Consider the following 17456-nt stretch of genomic DNA (forward strand, 5'->3'; position numbering starts at 1 on the left):
GTCAGAAAACCTGAAAATGTTCATAGCTCATCACTTAAACATTGTAAACTTGAATAAGTACATTAACTTATCTGGGCCTTAATTTACTCTATAAAATTTTGATGATCATGGCTTAAGGAAAAGGAAATGATTAAGATAATATGTAGCTTAAGGAAAGGGAAGACTGAAGTTGGAAATTTCTATTAGTATTAGTAGTGTTAGTATTAACTAATACTACTGTATTAGTTATCTATTGCTATATAACAAATTACCCCAAAACCTAGTGGCTTAGTCAAGACAAACTTTCTCTCAGTTTCTGTGGCAGGAATTTGGGAATTGATTAACCTGATGGTTCTTGCTTGGGATTTAGAATTTTTTTTTTTTAAGATTTTTATTTGTTTATTTAACAGAGATCACAAGTAGGCAGAGAGGCAGGCAGAGAGAGAGAGAGGAAGCAGGCTCCACGCTGAGCAGAGAGCCTGATGTGGGGCTTGATCCCAGGACCCTGAGATCATGACCTGAGCTGAAGGCAGAGGCTTTAACCCACTGAGCCACCCAGGAGCACCGGGGATTTAGAATTTGACCACAGCACTTTAGCACCTATAATAGACCTGCTATTCATCAAACTTTTTGCTAGTATTTTAAATCCTCAGGGCACCTGGGTGACTGAGTTGGTTAAACCTCCCAACTCTTTCTTTTTTTTCTTTTTTTAAAAAGATTTTATTTATTTGACAGACTGAGATCACAAGTGGACAGAGAGGCGGGGGATGGGGGGGTGGGGGAGGTAAGGTGTGGGGGTGGTTGGGGAGCAGGGTCCCCGCTGAGCGGGGCTTTATCCCAGGACCCTGGGATCATGACCTGAGCCGAAGGCAGAGGCTTGAACCCACTGAGCCACCCAGGTGCCCCAACTTCCAACTCTTTCTTAAGACAGTATTGATGTTGTCTGCTCAGAAAAGTTTAAAGCACAGAAGAAAGGAGAAAAAATTTTCCTGGGTGATAGTGAAGGGAGATCCCAGGATAACAGTAGACTCAGTAAGTAATTACATAGTTTGGGGCAAGAAGGCAAAGAGGTCCAGAAAGAACATATCTAAGACAAAAAGTGAACTTCCAGTTTTCCCACATTCTTGCCAACACTGGGTAATGGAAAAACAGCCCCTCTGGGAATTGTCTGTTTTTATCCTTTGCCCATTTATCTGTTAGTTTTGTCATCTCTCCTCCATTAATATTTGTAAACAAGCTTTGTACATTAGAGAAAACATCCATTTCTGTCATATGTATTTTTCCGTCTTTTGATGTTTTTGTTTTTCCCCTTTGGAGAAATGTTAAAATTTTCTGCAGTCAAATATATAAATCTCTAGTTTCTGTATCACGCTGATAAAGGTAATTTGTATATCTGGACTGTGATACTGTGAATTAAAATTTGAATTGCAATAAATATTTATTTGGTCTTCATCCATGTTTATAGCTCAGGGCTTTCTAAAATCCTTGGAATTTCCTAAGGGGCTGGAGGGATGAATGATAAAAGTGTCTTTTGTATGTTAATGAAGTAACTTTTGGAATGCCTTGGGTCACTTAACAAAGAGGGATGCTTGCCCAGGGAACTGACCAAGTGATTAAAGGGTTGGAACTTTCAGTTCCAAGTTCCAAGAGGGAGACGGGCTGGAGGTTAAACGGATCTTCAACGGCCAATGATTTAATCCATCATTGCGTAAGCACTGGAGACATCATTTTTTAAAAAAAGATTTTATTTTTTTGACAGTGAGAGAGAGACAGTAAGAGAGGAAACACAAGCAGGGGGAGTGTGAGAGGGAGAAGCAGAACTCCACTGAGCAGGGAGCCTGATGTGGGATCCCATCCCAGTACCCTGAGATCAGGACTTGAGCCCAAGGAGTTGCTTAATGATTGAGCCACCCAGGTGCCCCAAGGAGACATCGTTTTGTTGTTGTTGTTTTAAGATTTTATTTATTTATTTGATAAGAGGCAGGCAGCAAGAGGGGGGAAACAGGCTTCCTGCTGAGCAGGGAGCCTGATGCGGGCCTCATCCCAGGACCCTGAGACTATGACCCGAGCTGAAGGCAGAGGCCCAACCTACTGAGCCACCTACGTGCCCTGAGACATCGTTTTGTTTTTGTTTTTGTTTTTGTTTTCCTAAAGATTTTATTTATTTATTTGACAGACTGAGACCACAAGTAGGCAGAGAAGCAGGCGGGGGCGGGGGCAGACTCCCCACCGAGCAGAGAGCCCAACTCAGGCTCCATCCCAGGATCCCGGGATCATGATCCGAGCCAAAGGCAGAGGCTTTAACCCACTTAGCCACCAAGACGCCCCGAGACATCGTTTTTTGAAAAGCCAAAAGGACAGGGTTTGAAGAGCTTCAGGGATGGTGAACAGGTGGAGATTTGGGGACAGCATTGCACTTGGAGAAAGCGTGGAATCTCCCCTCATTTCCCCACACCTTGCTTATTGTACCTCTTCCATCTGGTTGTCTCTGAGTTACATCCTTTTATAAGAAGCTGGCACTCTAGTAAGTAAAATGTTTCTCTGAGTTCTGCGAGCCCCTCTAGCAAGTTAATCAAATCCTAGGAGAGGGTTGAGGGAGACCCTGATTTATAGCCAGCTGGTCAGGAGCACAGGTGACAGCCTGGACTTATGATTGGTATCCTTTTGCAGGGAGTTGTTGGAAACTCCCCGCTTGTAGCCGATCAGTCAATACAAAGGTAATCAACCTGCCATTGGGGTATGAAGTCAGGGATGGGGGGGGCATTGCACAACAATCTTGTGGGACTGAGCCTTCATTCTGTGTAAACTGATGCTATCTCCCAGTAGATAGTGTCAGAATCGAGTGGACACCAGTTGGTGTCCTGAGCTTTGGGGGTAACCTCCCTCCCATATTGGAATTGAGTCCAGAACCTCATTTAGGGACCCACAAAATGGTGGCCAGTCCACAGCACAAAACTAGTTGAAACCTAAGTCAGTCCGTACTTATGAGAAATGCTTCATGGTTAAATAAGCATCTCACTAATCACAACCCTTCTTCACATACACACACACACACACACACACACACACACACACACACTCGGCTTTAGCTCCCCTTACCCTAGAAAACAGGGTCTGCTAGCCTTATAAGGAAATCCCTACATCCTAGCGAATCATGCCAAGTTTCCAAGCTGAGGCTTCTAATGACTTATAATACTCAATTTTGGCCAAACATCCCTGGGGAAGAGCCCTCCATTGTTCGTGAAGCATTGGACTCCCCCAGTCCTTGGATGAATTTCCCTTGAGTGAAGAGTATCAGACTTGGTACTCAATTATTTTACTTTCTTTGACAATGTTTCTTAAGACTTTTACCTCTACCAGAGTATAAGTATATTTCTCTCATCTTCACCTCCTCCTACCCGAGGTGAGAAGAGAGAGTCCCCAGGAAAAGCTGAGTAGACTCACTATGCTCTGCAGTCATAAGGGCCCGTCTGGAATGGTGGTCTTCAATTTACAGTCTTTAATCTCCCTTTTGTGTGGCATTCTCCAGTCACACTGAGCTAAGGGGCAGGCATGGAGACGGCAGATGGGGTTTTAGCAGATGAAAGCAATAGAGTGAGGGGCAAAAAAGCTTCAGATGAGTCCGAGTTTGAGCTGAATAAGAAAGAAAATAAGGAAGAGGACTGGTAGGTTGGGCAAAGTCAGAAAAGTCAACCAGCTGGAAATCTTGATTAGATCATGAAACAGGTCTCGTGGGTGTATTTCAACAATGGAGCTTGAAGAATAGTTTGTTATGGTCAGAAACAGGATGGGTTAGCTATTCTGAAAGCCAAATGGCTACACTGGATAATATTGCTGAGGGTGTGACCAAGAAAGTCTGTGCTTGAGTTTGAGAAGGAAGGTAGAAAGGAGGAGGAGGTCAAGTAACTAAGAGGTAAGCCCCGTTATTATCTTGCTATTTTCTTGGTATTCTTAACAATTTTCAGAATTTTTCTTGGTGTTCTCACATGTTTCTTTTATTTTCATTTTTTTATTTTCCATGTTTCTTTTAGTAGATGAACTCTGGAATAATTTTGTGGAATTCTTAAGGGTTTGTTAGACTTTTCAGAATGTCATTAATGAGGCCGTAAATGCCCAGTAGAAAAGGCAACCTTTCCTCTCTTCTCCAATAATGTGGTACTGTCCTGTGTCCATTTCTTCCCAGCCACATTTCTTGAAATAATAGTGTATACACATTGTTTTATTTACTTATCTTTTGCTCTTCAACTCCTTTGGAAAACCTATGCTAAGGACAGATAGACTCTCTTCGATCTTTATCTTCCTTTACATATTTGCAGAGACTGGGTAAAATCAATTTTGGAAAATTAGCAGTGACTAAAACGGATCCCACCTTTGCTTTCATGGTGCTCAGATACTAGTTTTCTTTTATTGTAAAAACACACTTCTCAAAAGATCTCCTCCGTCTTCAAGGCTTCAACAACCATCTGTAATCGGAAGTGATAGTCATAATAGAGTAATAGTTGATATCACCCAAGCACCAACTAAGTCAGAACAGGGCTCCAGCCAATCAGACAACTAGTCTGGTTGCACTGTGTTTGTTGGCTGAGTATCGGCCCACCTACAATATATAAATATTATATGACAATATGATGTCTGAGAGTTAAGAGAACAAACTGGAATCTCCAGTTCTAACTCTTTTGCTTCCTGCTGTGTGATTTGGGACAAGTTACTTTACCTGTTTGCTCCAGTTTCATCCTCTAAATGAGGGATAGTAGAGTTCTTATAACGTAGGGTTGTTAGGAGAATCAAATGAGATGAACATGGAAAGCACATTTAGAACAGCCGGGAATACAATGAGCACTCAATAAATGAAAGCTGTTCTTATTCATTATTCTACAACTGTGTCTCTAATCCTGACTTTTGCCTCCCTGAGTTTCAAAGTTACAGATTAAGTGCCTTCCCCCCACCCTCAATGAGACCATGGGTGCTTGGGAAACCTATAGGTTCAGTATGATGAGTAGAAGCAGCCTTGTAAACAAATCAGGGAAACAAATTTTGTATGGCTTGATCACAAGCACTGGGTTGAAAAGTAATAAAAACAGCAGTTATGTGAGATACTCGTCGTGTATGGGGCACCTGGGTGGCTCAGTCAGTTAAGCGCCTGCTTTTGGCTCAGGTCATGATCCCGGGGTCCTAGGATCGAGTCCCTCCTCAGGCTTCTTGCTCAGCAGGGCACCTGCGGTTCCCTCAGCCTGCCACTCCCCCTGCTTGTGCACTGTGCTCTCTCTTTGACAAAAAAATAAATAAAATCTTAAAAAAACACAAAAAGGTACTCATCCTGTAGCAGGTACTGGTATAAATTGCTCATATATGTGGGCCCACTTAATCTCAGCAACTATCCCATCAAGTAAGTACTGTTCTTATTCTTACTTTATAATTAAGAAAACAAGCACAGAAGGGTCAAATGATTTGACCAAGGTCACATAGCTTCTAAGTTTTAAGTGATTCTGCCTCCACATTTTAAGGTCTTTGCACACCACTCTACTGCCTCACCAAAGAGGAAGCAGTTATTTGTGACAAAAAGAGCATTTCTTACAACTCTCTTTACATGTCACATCTATTTCCCTCCAGATTTTACAATTCTAAGATATCCCCCAGAGGAAGTAAGCTGTGGACCCTTGTTCTGCTAGTTAATACAACAGTATATCCTTTCTTGGTACCTGGGATCAGTGCCCTGATGGTGACTGACTTTTTGATCTCATATTTTTAAACATTTGATCCTTTTTTTAAAAGTTTTTATTTATTTATTTGATAGACAGAGATCACAAGCAGGCAGAGAGGCAGCCAGAGAGACCATGACCTGAGCCGAAAGCAGAGGCTTTAACCCACTGAGCCACCCAGGTGCCCCTAAACATTTGATCCTTTATCATGAAAGATATATTCTTCACTTTAATGTATAAAGTTAGTTTTCTGAGACAGAACCATTTCTGTCTGCTCAGACAGCCCTGCTCATTGGATAATTTTTTTAAAATAAGATTTTGTTATTTATTTGACAGAGACAGAGGGAGAAAGGGAACACAAGCAGGGGGAGTGGGAGAGGGAGAAGCATGCTTCCTGTGGAGTAGGGAGCCCAATGCGGGGCTCCAACCCTGAAATCTGGGATCATGACCTGAGCCGAAAACAGACACTTAATCGACTGAGCCACCCAAGCACCCCTCATCGCCTAAATATTAAAGAGGAAATGGACACTGTTGGAACAAATGCCAAAGCTGGAGTCAAAGGAACCAACAAACTTGAATTATATTATGAGTAACTACCTTCTTGTCCCAGAACTCAGAGCAAGTGAACACACAGATGTGTGTACCTGTGTACACAACGGTATAATAAATATTGACCTTCCCACAAAGAAGTAAAAAAGTTCATAATTTTTGCTCTATATAATGAGAAATCTGCTATTAATGTTTCTAGCATTGATGACAGATCCAGTATTTGCTAAGAACTGGCACCTTTGAAACTGCCAAGGCAGTGTCTCCCAAACTTAAATCATCAGACACAAATTACAAATTTTCAAATGAGAGTATACTGGGGGCCCCTTGGGGGCTCAGTCGGTTAAGGGTAGGCTCAGGTCATGGTCTCAGGGTCCTGGGATCGGGCCCCACATGGGGCTTCCTGCTCAGCGAGGAGTCCTTCTCCCTCTTTCTCTGCCCCTCTCTCTGGCTCATTCTCTCTCCCTCTCTCAAATAAATAAAATCTTGAAAAAAAAAAAAGAAGAAGAAGAAGAGTACATTGGATGATCTGGAATAACTGTTTTATAATAGAATTGTCAATGTCAAGAGAAGTCTAAAGGACAGCACCGGGTATTGTACCAAAGAAAGATTAATAGTATCTTGAATAAATTAAAATAATGGAACAGATGAGCCATCCTGATGCACAGGGTGGAATTCAGAGCTTACATTGCTATTGCCATATATGTGATTGCCAGAGTTGTTTTGTAGTATATACTTATGAAATCTCATTTTTGTGTGAACCCATGTGAAAACACTTCATTAAAATAGTGTCATAGTTAGGATTAAAAAAGTAAAAGTTTATACTCCCAAGTAGATGATTGCCCCAGGTTCCTTCTAATTTTTATCATTCTATCATTGACTGATTTTGTGTTTTTAAGACTCTAGTTCAACTTCACCAATCTTTATGAAGGCCTTTGCCAACTTCTGTAGCTCACTGGTTTCAGTATTCTTTATCCCTCCTGGCTTAATTTTGGGCTTGGATCTCATCTCTGATAAAGGGTACATGACATCCCTGTGGGATTTAAATCAGGAGGAAAAAGAAACCAGATTTCATGGACCATGACAGCTTTAAAACCCTAGGGGCAGGTTTTATTTGATTAACATTCAGAGGTGGTTATTTGTGCTGTGCACATTTCACGGTCCAAAGATTAGAACAGCTCGCTCTGCCTCAACCTAGCCAGGCTTTGTGCCTATCTCTCCAGTGGTGTGTGACTTCAGACAGGTTCTCTCCTGAGCAGCCCTCTTCCCGGCTAACCCGTGCAGATCCCGACAATCACATCTTTCCCTTGCCTCTCAGCCATGATGTGGGACCCCCCCTCCCAGCTGTATATGTGCTGCCGAAGCGAGCACCCCCCCCTCCCAGCTGTAACTAGCCCCAGGACGCTTCACGATCTCTTTTTGGCTCCCTGAAGCCCTCTTCTCATCTTGTAAATAAAGTGTGCCATCTGTGGCTGCCAGAATTCTGACCATTTTTATGAAATTAATAGGAAATGCATTCTTGCTTTTCCTAGGCTTGTAGGCACTGACAATATTTGGTGACTGTCTTTGTGAACCAGCATGTGGATGCATGTAGTAGTTTGCTGTTATGGCTTACGGGGCCAGGAATAAAGGAGACACCAGCCCCCAGCTTGGACACCTGTATGGAGTGGGACCTAAGTTCGCCTCTTGTATACCCAGCAGTGCAAGCAACCAGATTCTGTCTTTGGGTCACATGGTCTTCCTACTGCTCTAAGTGTTAGAGATGGCCCAGGACTCAGAGGAAGGCTGGCAGTTTCTCAAGCACCTGCTCTTTTTCACTCTTATGGGAGCTGGATACTGGTTTGTGAGCTAGAAGTTTCAACAAGGGTATATCTGAATCGAGAAAGGTTGTTGGGGGGCACCTGGGTGGCTCAGTAGATTAAGCCTCTGCCTTCGGCTTGGGTCATGATCTCAGGGTCTTGGGATTGAGCCCCACATTGGGCTCTCTGCTCAGCGGGGAGTCTGCTTCCTTCTCTCTCTCTCTGCCTGTTGTGCTCTCTCTGTGTCAAATAGATAAAATTTAAAAAAAAAAAGAGAGAGAAAGGTTGTTGGAAATGAGATACTAAAGGGTTTATTAACTCTATTACCATAGTAGCTTGAAAAGAAGGGGGCAGTCTTCCAGCTTGGACTGGAGGTAGGGAAGACATATTAAGAAGCAAACCAGTCAACTTCTGTAGCTTGGATTTTCTGTTAGTACTTTATCAAATATCTTATTTTTAAAATGATTTTACTTATTTATTTGACAGAAAGAAAGAGATCACAAGTAGGCAGAGAGGCAGGCCAGGGTTGGGGGGTGGGAAAGCAGGCTCCCTGCTGAGCAGAGAGCCCCATGCGGGGCAGGATCCCAGAACCCTGAGATCATGACCTGAATCAAAGGCAGAGGCTTAAACCACTGAGCCACCCAGGCACCCCACAACTTATCAAATATCCTAGAAAAGCTGGTGAATGTGTAAATCTTCTGGGCTAGGGATAGGGTAGAGAGGTTTGAGAAAGTTCCTAGGATAAGCCCATCGCTGCTGAAGAATGGTACACTCTTGATGGAGGGATAAATTCTGTGGGATTTCTGCAAAGGTAACGTGGGTGAGTAAATCCCATTCTCTCTCTCTCTCTCTCTTTTTTAAAATCCCATTCTCTTAGAGAGAAAGGGAAGAGACATTCTTCTGGGGTCTGACTAGTCATTAAGTAGAAGACTGTGCAGTGTTTTGTGCAATAGTTATCTATAATGAGAGCTGTACGAGGGATTATATAGTCAGGTAAGCAATTAAAGTAGAATAATCTAGAGTCTAAAATAATAAGGAAAATAACCCTATGTCTTTCTGAGCACCCAAATCCCTGAAAAGGGAAATGCTTGTATGGGTTTGTTAGCTGCATCCCAAATCACATTTCCATGGAGAATCAATGCTTCCTAAGAACATCCTTATACCACAATGTAATAAACTTCTCTGACTTCAGTAAAATTGTATATTACTTCAAGCCATTTGTTTCCCTACAAAGAAACAACATATATCCCCTGTACGATAAAGCATAATAAAACCATGCTGAAATATAGATTCTAGGCTGCCAACTTCCTTTATACCAGTCTTAAAGTTGATGCACAAACAAATTAAAAAGGTATTGCAGGGACACCTGGATAGCTCAGTCGGTTAAGCAGCTGCCTTCAGCTCAGATCATGATCTCGGGGTCCTGGGATCAAGCCCCACATTGGGCTCTCTGCTCAGTGGGGAGTCTGCTTCTCTTCTCTCTCTCTCTCTCTCTTTCTAATAAATAAATAAAATCTTTAAAAAAAAAGGAATTTTTAAAAAGTACTTTATTCCATATCCTAGAAACTTCTTCTAAAGAAATAATAAAACTATGTAGGGTTGGAAAAATATTCCATTCTTCTACATTTTTTGGCCTACATAATTACATTGACAGGGGTACCTCGGTGGCTCAGTGGGTTAAAGCCTCTGCCTTCTGCTCAGGTCATGATCTCAGGGTCCTGGGATTGAGCCCTACATCGGGCTCTCTGCTCAGCGAGAGCCTGCTTCCTCCTCCCCCCTCTCTCTGCCTGCCTCTCTGCCTACTTTTGATCTCTGTCTATCAAATAGATAAATAAAATATTTTTTAAAAATAAAATAAAATAATAATTACATTGACATAAGACAGATTAACAAGAAGAAAACACATTTAATTTTATATGTACTGCAGCCCCATAAAAATATGAGACTCAGAGAAGTGACCAAAGCAGGAAACTTTTAGACAAACACAAATTTGTGTGGAATTGGCAAAACAACAGAGTTTGAGCTTCAAAGAGCTAAATGGTGAAGAAGTAAAAGACTTGTTTGTACGAACTTCTCAGTCCAAAATTCACCGTCTCTGATGAGAAGGATGCCTTCCCCCACCCTGCTACGGGGAAGGTACCTTTCACATGGGATTATCACCTGCTTCCAGGAGGACAAGGAAGGGTAGGAGTGTCCTTCTTGCACAGCTGTTTCTCAAAAGGCTTTAATTCACAATAATCAATACGCCAAAGGAGCATATTTGGCGGTGGCATATTCTGTTCCCCTTCAACCAGAAAAGGTTAAACCTGAGAATGACAAGAACCTGCCGTCTATGTTTGATAAAACAAGAGACGTGGTGAGGGGTTGAAGGGAATACCCAGTACAGTGTGTGACCCGGGTGGGGCGGGAGGGCATTTCCGGGTTCAACCAGATACACTCATGGCCTTGGGGAAGAGGCACATGTAAGATACAATCATCAGTGATGGGTCAAGGAGATCACCAGGAGCTATTTTAAGAACTCTTTTAAGACCTGTAGTCCTGAGGCAGGCCTATGTTGGGGCACGCTTTGTATTCTTTTATGAGATTGTCAGTCAAGTGCAGCCACGTAAGAGGAGACCGAGACAATCAGGGAAAATGTACTCTATCCGTAGGTTCTAGAGAGAGGAGGCACAGTGTGTCAAACAGAGCCCCAGGGAAGACCATCAGAGTGGTCAAGAAGCAGAAGACTTGGAGGGAGTGGAAGGTCTAGGGCAGAGTTTCCATTGGAGTTTCCAGGGAGCGAGGCAAGGCAGGATAGGTCAACAGTTCGGGATTACCTAGTGTGGATAATTTGGTTGGGCTCTAACCTATAGAGATGGTCCCTCCTTGCCTAGTACCTGGCCTTGGGATGACTACGGAAGAGGAATTTTGCCTCCTGGGGCGATTGGGCCAACTAGGGGAGGTGTGGCTGTGGATTTGGTGTTTGCACATCAAGGACATGCTGGGTCCTTGGTCTCTCTAAGAACTGGCTAGACCCCAGGAGGGGCAGCAGCTTCCCAGCCGGAAGGTTATTTTTCATTTTTTAGTTTTAGTTTTAGGTGCTTTTTTGTTGTTGTTGTTGTTGTTGTTGTTTTTTAAGTAATCTCTAGGCTCAACATGTGGCTCAGACTCAGGACCTTGAGATCAAGAGTCACATGCTCCCACTGGGCCTGCCAGATGACCTTCTTAAGGTGTCAAGATATAATACAGAGAAAAAGTTTAAAAATATGTACAACAGGGCATCTGGGTGGTTCAGGTCAGTTAAGCGTCTGCCTTCAGCTCAGGGCTCAAGTCATGATCCCAGTGTTCTGGGATCAAGCCCCATGTTAGGCTGTCTGCTCGTCGGAGAGACTGCTTCTCCCTTCCCTCCACCTGCCATTCCCCCTGCTTGTGCTCTGTCTCTGTCTAAGTAAATAAAGAAATAAATAATCCTTTTTTTTTTTTTTTTTTAAAGAGTACCTTTAAAAAATACGCATGGGGCACCTGCGTGGCTCAGCTCAGTCATGATCCCAACATCCTGGGATTGAGCCCCACATGGGGCTCCCTGCCAGTGGGAAGCCTGCTTCTCCCCTCGCACTCCCCTCTGCTTGTGTTCCCTCTCTCACTCTCTCTCTCAAATACATAAATAAAATCTTTAAAAAAATCTATGTACAACACAGGGGACCCTACTATATATAAGTTCTTTATATGTAACATTAAATTTATTTGTGAGTTAAGAAACTATTGGCCAGTTGGCATATAATGTTTTGTTGCTATTTAATTAAACATTTATTTACTTTGCTTCTCAGGAGTTTGGCAATGGGTAAGCTGTATCTTAGAGGTGTTTGCTTCTAGGTCTCAAATAAATCGTTTTTAGATCTCTGAGAAGTTTGCAAGGTCTAGGGTTGCTCAGACTCCAGGCCATAACCGAGTTTACCAAATCTCCTGATGTCCTTTAATCTACCTTCACATTTTTTAGGAGGGATTGGTTGAGGTAATCTCAACTGTTGATGGATATGGTATCAGCCCTCCTCTCAGTAAGACCTGACAGATTCATCATTGACTAACGTATTTGCAGTCCTTGGCTTGCTGTGATGTCCGGCGTCACCTGCTCTGATCCACCACAGAAAAGATAACGCTGTCTGCTCTCCAGCACAGCAGGAGATACGTATTATTTGTGCCTTCCAGGCAAGAGAAGTTGTAGCCTGGTTGCAGGCAGTCTCGGTAGAATTAAGAATCTACTGATGAGGGGCGCCTGGTTGGCTCAGCCAGTTAAGCCTTTGCCTTTGGCTCAGTTCATGATCCCAGGATCCTGGGATTGAGCCCCACATTGGGCTCTCTGATCAGTGGGGAGTCTGCTTATCCCTCTCCGTCTGCCCCTCTTCTCTGCTTGTGCTCTCTCTGACTCACTCTCAAATAAATAGAGTATTTAAAAAACAAACAAAAATTCTCTCTCCCCCACTCCTTTTGCCCCTCCCCAGCCCACAAGCCCACTCTCTCTTTCAAAAAAAAAAAAAAATGAAGGGGAGCCTGGGTGGCTCAGTTGTTAAGGGTCTGTCTTTAGCTCAGGTCCTGATCCCAGGACTGAGTCCTGCATCGGGCTCCTTGCTCAGAGGGAAGCCTGCTTCACCCTCTCCCACTCTCCCTGCTTGTGTTCTCTCTCTCACTATCTCTATCAAGCAAATAAATAAAATCTTAAAAAAATGAAGATGCAGTCAATCAGAACAACATATGTATCAAGGGTCTATCGTGTTTCAGATAATCTTCTTCTAAGACAGCAGTGGGCATAAGAATACCAACCCTCTAACTCTCCCTCATACAGTCAAGCTTTATGAAAGAATGACTCTTCCTGGCCATCGTTTCCTCAACCCACCGCCTCCACCACTCCACTGAAGTCCCTGTGCTCCTCCACATCATTAAATCCAATCGGTACTTACTATCTTACTTGCCTCTAAATATTCCTTTCTGAAAACTCCCTACTGCTTTGCCTCCATAGATGCTGCTGCCTTGGTTTGCCTTTTTTTCCTCTGGATTTTTCTTCTGAGACTCATTTTTAGATTACTCTTTCCTTTTCTTCATCTTACATAGCTGTACTCCCCAGTTCTCTCTCATTTGTTTGCATTTTATTTGCTTTCTTCTTGGGGACTTCCTACACATGCATGGATTCATTTAAGAAAGTATAAAGCTGATAACTACCAAATTATTTTTTCCAACCCACATCTCTTATTTAAAACCATTTTCCTGCTTTAACATGTCTCAACATAAACCCGTTGTCCTCAAGAAATGACAGATGTTGGTGAGGATGTGAAGAAAGGGGAACCCTCTTACACTGTAGTTGGGAATGCAAATTGGTACAGTCACTCTGGAAAGCAGTATGGAGGTTCCTCAAAAAGTTAAAAATAGAGCTACCTCATGACCCAGCATTGCACTACTATGTATTTATCCAAAGGATACAAACATAGTGATCTGAAGGGGCACGTGCACCCCAATGTTTATAGCAGCAGCGTCCACAATAGCCAGACTATGGAAAGAGCCCAGATGTCCATTGACAGATGAGTGGATAAAGAAGATGTGATGTGTTCTCACACACACACACACATACACACACACACGTGCAGGAATATTACTTGGCCATCAAAAAGAATGAAATCTTGTCACTTGCAACAATGTTGATGGAATTAGAGGATAGTATGCTAAGCAAAATAAGTCAGTCAGAGAAAGACAAATGATTTCACTTGTATGTGGAATTTAAGAAACAAAACAGATGAACATGGGAAGGGAAGGGAAATAAAATAAGATGAAAATAGAGATGGAGAAAACCATAAGAGACTCTTAACTCTAGGAAACACGTGAGGGTTGCTAGAGGAAGGTGGATGGGCAGATGGGGGTAATTGGGTGATGGGTATTAAGGAGGGCACGTGATACAATGAGCGCTGTGTTGTATACAACTGATGAATCACTGAACTCTACCTTGGAAACTAATAATACACTTCGTTAACTAACTTGAATTTAAACAAAGAAGTTAAAAAAAAACCATAAACCCATTGTCTTCATCACCCTTTTCTTTTTTCTTCGTTTGTTTTCTTTCCTGGCGATGAGATCACCATCAAGTTGTTTTCTTTCTTTTTTTTTAAAGATTTTATTTATTTATTTGACAGAGAGAGAGATCACAAGTAGGCAGAGGGGGAGGGGGAAGCAGGCTCCCCGAAAAGCAGAGAGCCAGATGCTCCCACACCCATTGTATGTCCCTCTCCCTGGGCCTGTCTCCCCCGCTTGTGCATTCTCTTTCTCTCTCTCTCTCTCTCTGGAATAAATAAAATCTTAAAAAAAAAAACAAAAACAAAAAGACAGGTTTTCATGATCAGGCTTCTGCTTATACAGGAGATAGCTCTTCTCCAACCACCCCCTTCCTTCCACTACCTAAGTCACAGAAATGTCTACCTTCTGTGCTACTTTAAACCTCTCAGTGTTTATTTGGGTTTTTTTTTTTATGTTTTAAGATTTTATTTATTTGTCAGAGATAGAGACAGAGATAATGCTCAAGTAGGGGTAGTGACAGGTAGAGCAGGGAGCTCTGATGTGGGACTTGATCCTAGGATTATGACCTGAGCCGAAGGCAGATGCTTAACTCACTGAGCCACCCACGCATCCCTAAACCTCTCAATCTATGCCATTCTTTCTGCCAAGTATATCCTTACCACTTTTCTTTTCCTTTTTTTTTTTTTTAAGATTTTATTTATTTGATAGATAGATCACAAATATGCAGAGAGGCAGGCAGAGAGATGGGGAGAAGCAGGCTCCCTGCTGAGCAGAGAGCCTGATGCTGGGCTGGATCCCAGGACCCTGAGACCATGACCTGAGCCAAAGGCAGAGGCTTAACCCACTGAGCCACCCAGGCACCCCTCCTTACCACTTTTCACTCCTAATTTCTGTTAATGTAAGCAAGAGGACTGAGAGGAGGCTGAAGTGGAGCTTCGAAATGCTAGTAATGTTCTATTACTTTTTCTTTTTTTTTAAGAAACACTTTTTTTTTTCCCCCAAAGATTTTATTTATTTATTTGAGAGGGAGACAGTGAGAGAGACCATGAGAGGGGAGAAGGTCAGAGGGAAAAGCAGACTCCCCATGGAGCTGGGAGCCTGATGTGGTGAGAGACTTGATCCCTCCTGGGACTTCGGGATCATGACCTGAGCTGAAGGCAATTGCTTAACTAACTGAGCCATTCGGGTGCCCTCTATTTTTTGATCTTGGTGATTGTCATACAGTCTTGAAAATTCTCAAAGTGTCATTTGTGATTCATGCACTTCTCTCTATGTGCATAATATTTAAATATTTTAATACTAAAAAATTATTTAAAACAATATTAAGCTCCTGGGTATTCTGCTCTGGAAAGCCTTCTTTGGAACTTCAAGGCTAATTAAAACAACTTCCTCCACACGTATGTCTGTGTACTTATGACGAGTTGTGTGTAATTGTGGATTGTTAGCCTCTCTCTTTTCTAAGAGCTTTTTAAGGGGCACCTGGGTGGCTCAGATGGTTAAGGCCTCTGTGTTCGGCTCAGGTCATGATCTCAGGGTCCTGGGATTGAGCCCCGCATTAGGCTCTCTGCTCAGCGGGAAGCCTGCTTCCTCCTCTCTATCTCTACCTGCCTCTCTGCCTACCTGTGATCTGTCAAATAAATAAATAAAATCTTTAAAAAAAAAAAAGAGCTTTTTAAGGTGTTTCTCATTAACTTTGTAGCATGAGTACCCACCAAAGTGTTTGATAAAATGGTAGGTGCTCAAAAGATAGATGATACAGAAACAGAAGTCTCCTTTCCCTCTGCTTTGAAGGAAACATGGCCAGCTTGACTAGTCACTGTCATTGGAAAATGGAATTCGATTCCCGAGTTTTGAGATAGAGCTCTGATCCCACCAAAGTCAACAACTTTTACTGGAAGCTGAAGAGTTCAGCTAAAGTTGAGTGGAGACTCATGATGGAAATGTCAGGAATAGACACAGATGCAAAGCCTAGAACAACAGAGATAAGAATTGAGGTGATTCAATGACACTGAGTTTAGAGGACAAACAGTACAGACATAAGCCAAGGGGGTATTGACACACCTTCGACTTTGAGTTTAGAGTTTAGAATTGAAGTGCTGGTAGGTTCCTGCATGAGTCACACTGGCTTATGAGATCTGGGGATGGAGGGACAGGTGATTAGGGGAGGATGATAGCCACTAGGTAAGACCTAGGGGCTCAGATGCAATGTATTTCTCTCAGATAGAGCTGTCTTTGTCTAATTTGCTTTTAATTCACTCTGCCTTTGCAACATTCATGTCTAAGCACTCATCTCTTCAAAGTCCATAAACTGGTTCATGCCTCTCATTTCTAATTCCTACTGATGCCACCTTAGTAGGATCATGCTTTGAACAGCCCCAAAGATGGTTGAGGCAATTAAATTGTCCCTCTTTGGGGAATTCAAAAAAATTGCCAAATAGCCATAATGTTCACGAATAAAAAAATAGAGAGGACGGGAACATTCATGAGGGATTATATGCAAATTTAAGTATTATGGAAGAGAAACTTGGAGTAAGCTGAAGAAGTCAGCTAGAAGGGAGGGGAACAGGGACACCTGGCTGGCTCAGTCACTGGAGTGTGAATCCTGATCTTGGGGTTCTGAGTTCAAGCCCCACCTTGGGTGTAGAATTTAAAAAATATTCATTTAAAAAATAAAACCTTAAAAAAAAAAGAAAAAACAAGAGAGGTGAACAGAGGGAGCCCTTAGGAGAAAAAAAAAAGAGTCAAAGAGAGACAGAGGCCATGTGGTCCCTGATTCTCGAGAATCCTATCAGCTCCTAGTAAAACCATCTCACTTTTCCAGTTAGTTTACCTGTGGTTAGGAAAGAAATCTCCTTTTTATTTGTAAATTGAGCCGGTCTCAGCAACTAAAGGAGCTACATTAAAGAAAACTTCAGAGTCACAGGTACCTAAATTTTAATCTACTTTGGTAGCTGACCCTGGAATTATACCGTAGTGACCAAGTAAGGTAACATGTAAAACAGCCCCACGACAGGCCAAGGTCTGGACTCGAATACGGTGACTGTGGGGGAGCCTGAGTCACTCAGTCGGTTAAGCCTCTGTCTTTGGCTCAGGTCATGATCTCAGAGTCCTGGGGTTGAGCCCACATAGGGCTCCACGCTCAGTGGGGAGTCTGCTTCTCTCTCTCCCTCTGCTTCTTCCCCTGCTCATGGGTGCACCCTCTCTCTCTCTCTCAGATAAATAAATTTTTTAAAATCTTCTCTAAAAAAGAAAAGTGGTGATTCTGATATGTGTCTTTTTGTCTGTTTTTGTTCTTTACATAGACATACTGTGACATGTGTTTTTGAGTCTATTTGCCTTGATTTGCCTCGGCCCTGGTTATTCAATCAGAGCTAACCCAAGTCTTACTCTGGAGTAG

The 17456-nt window shown here is 42.6% G+C and overlaps 1 protein-coding gene across 1 annotated transcript in view; it reads left to right on the top strand.

The window, feature by feature from the left end:
- The first annotated feature begins 3717 nt into the window (after positions 1-3717).
- Positions 3718-17456, top strand: part of RIMKLB (ribosomal modification protein rimK like family member B) — a 156002-nt gene continuing 142263 nt past the window's right edge. Inside the window, exon 1 of the mRNA XM_044227381.1 lies at positions 3718-3892. The gene's annotated coding sequence lies outside the window, so the exon portion shown is untranslated. The remainder of the gene's footprint in view (positions 3893-17456) is intronic.

Source organism: Neovison vison, chromosome 12, assembly GCF_020171115.1.
Source record: "Neovison vison isolate M4711 chromosome 12, ASM_NN_V1, whole genome shotgun sequence".
NCBI classification, from domain to species: domain Eukaryota; kingdom Metazoa; phylum Chordata; class Mammalia; order Carnivora; family Mustelidae; genus Neogale; species Neogale vison.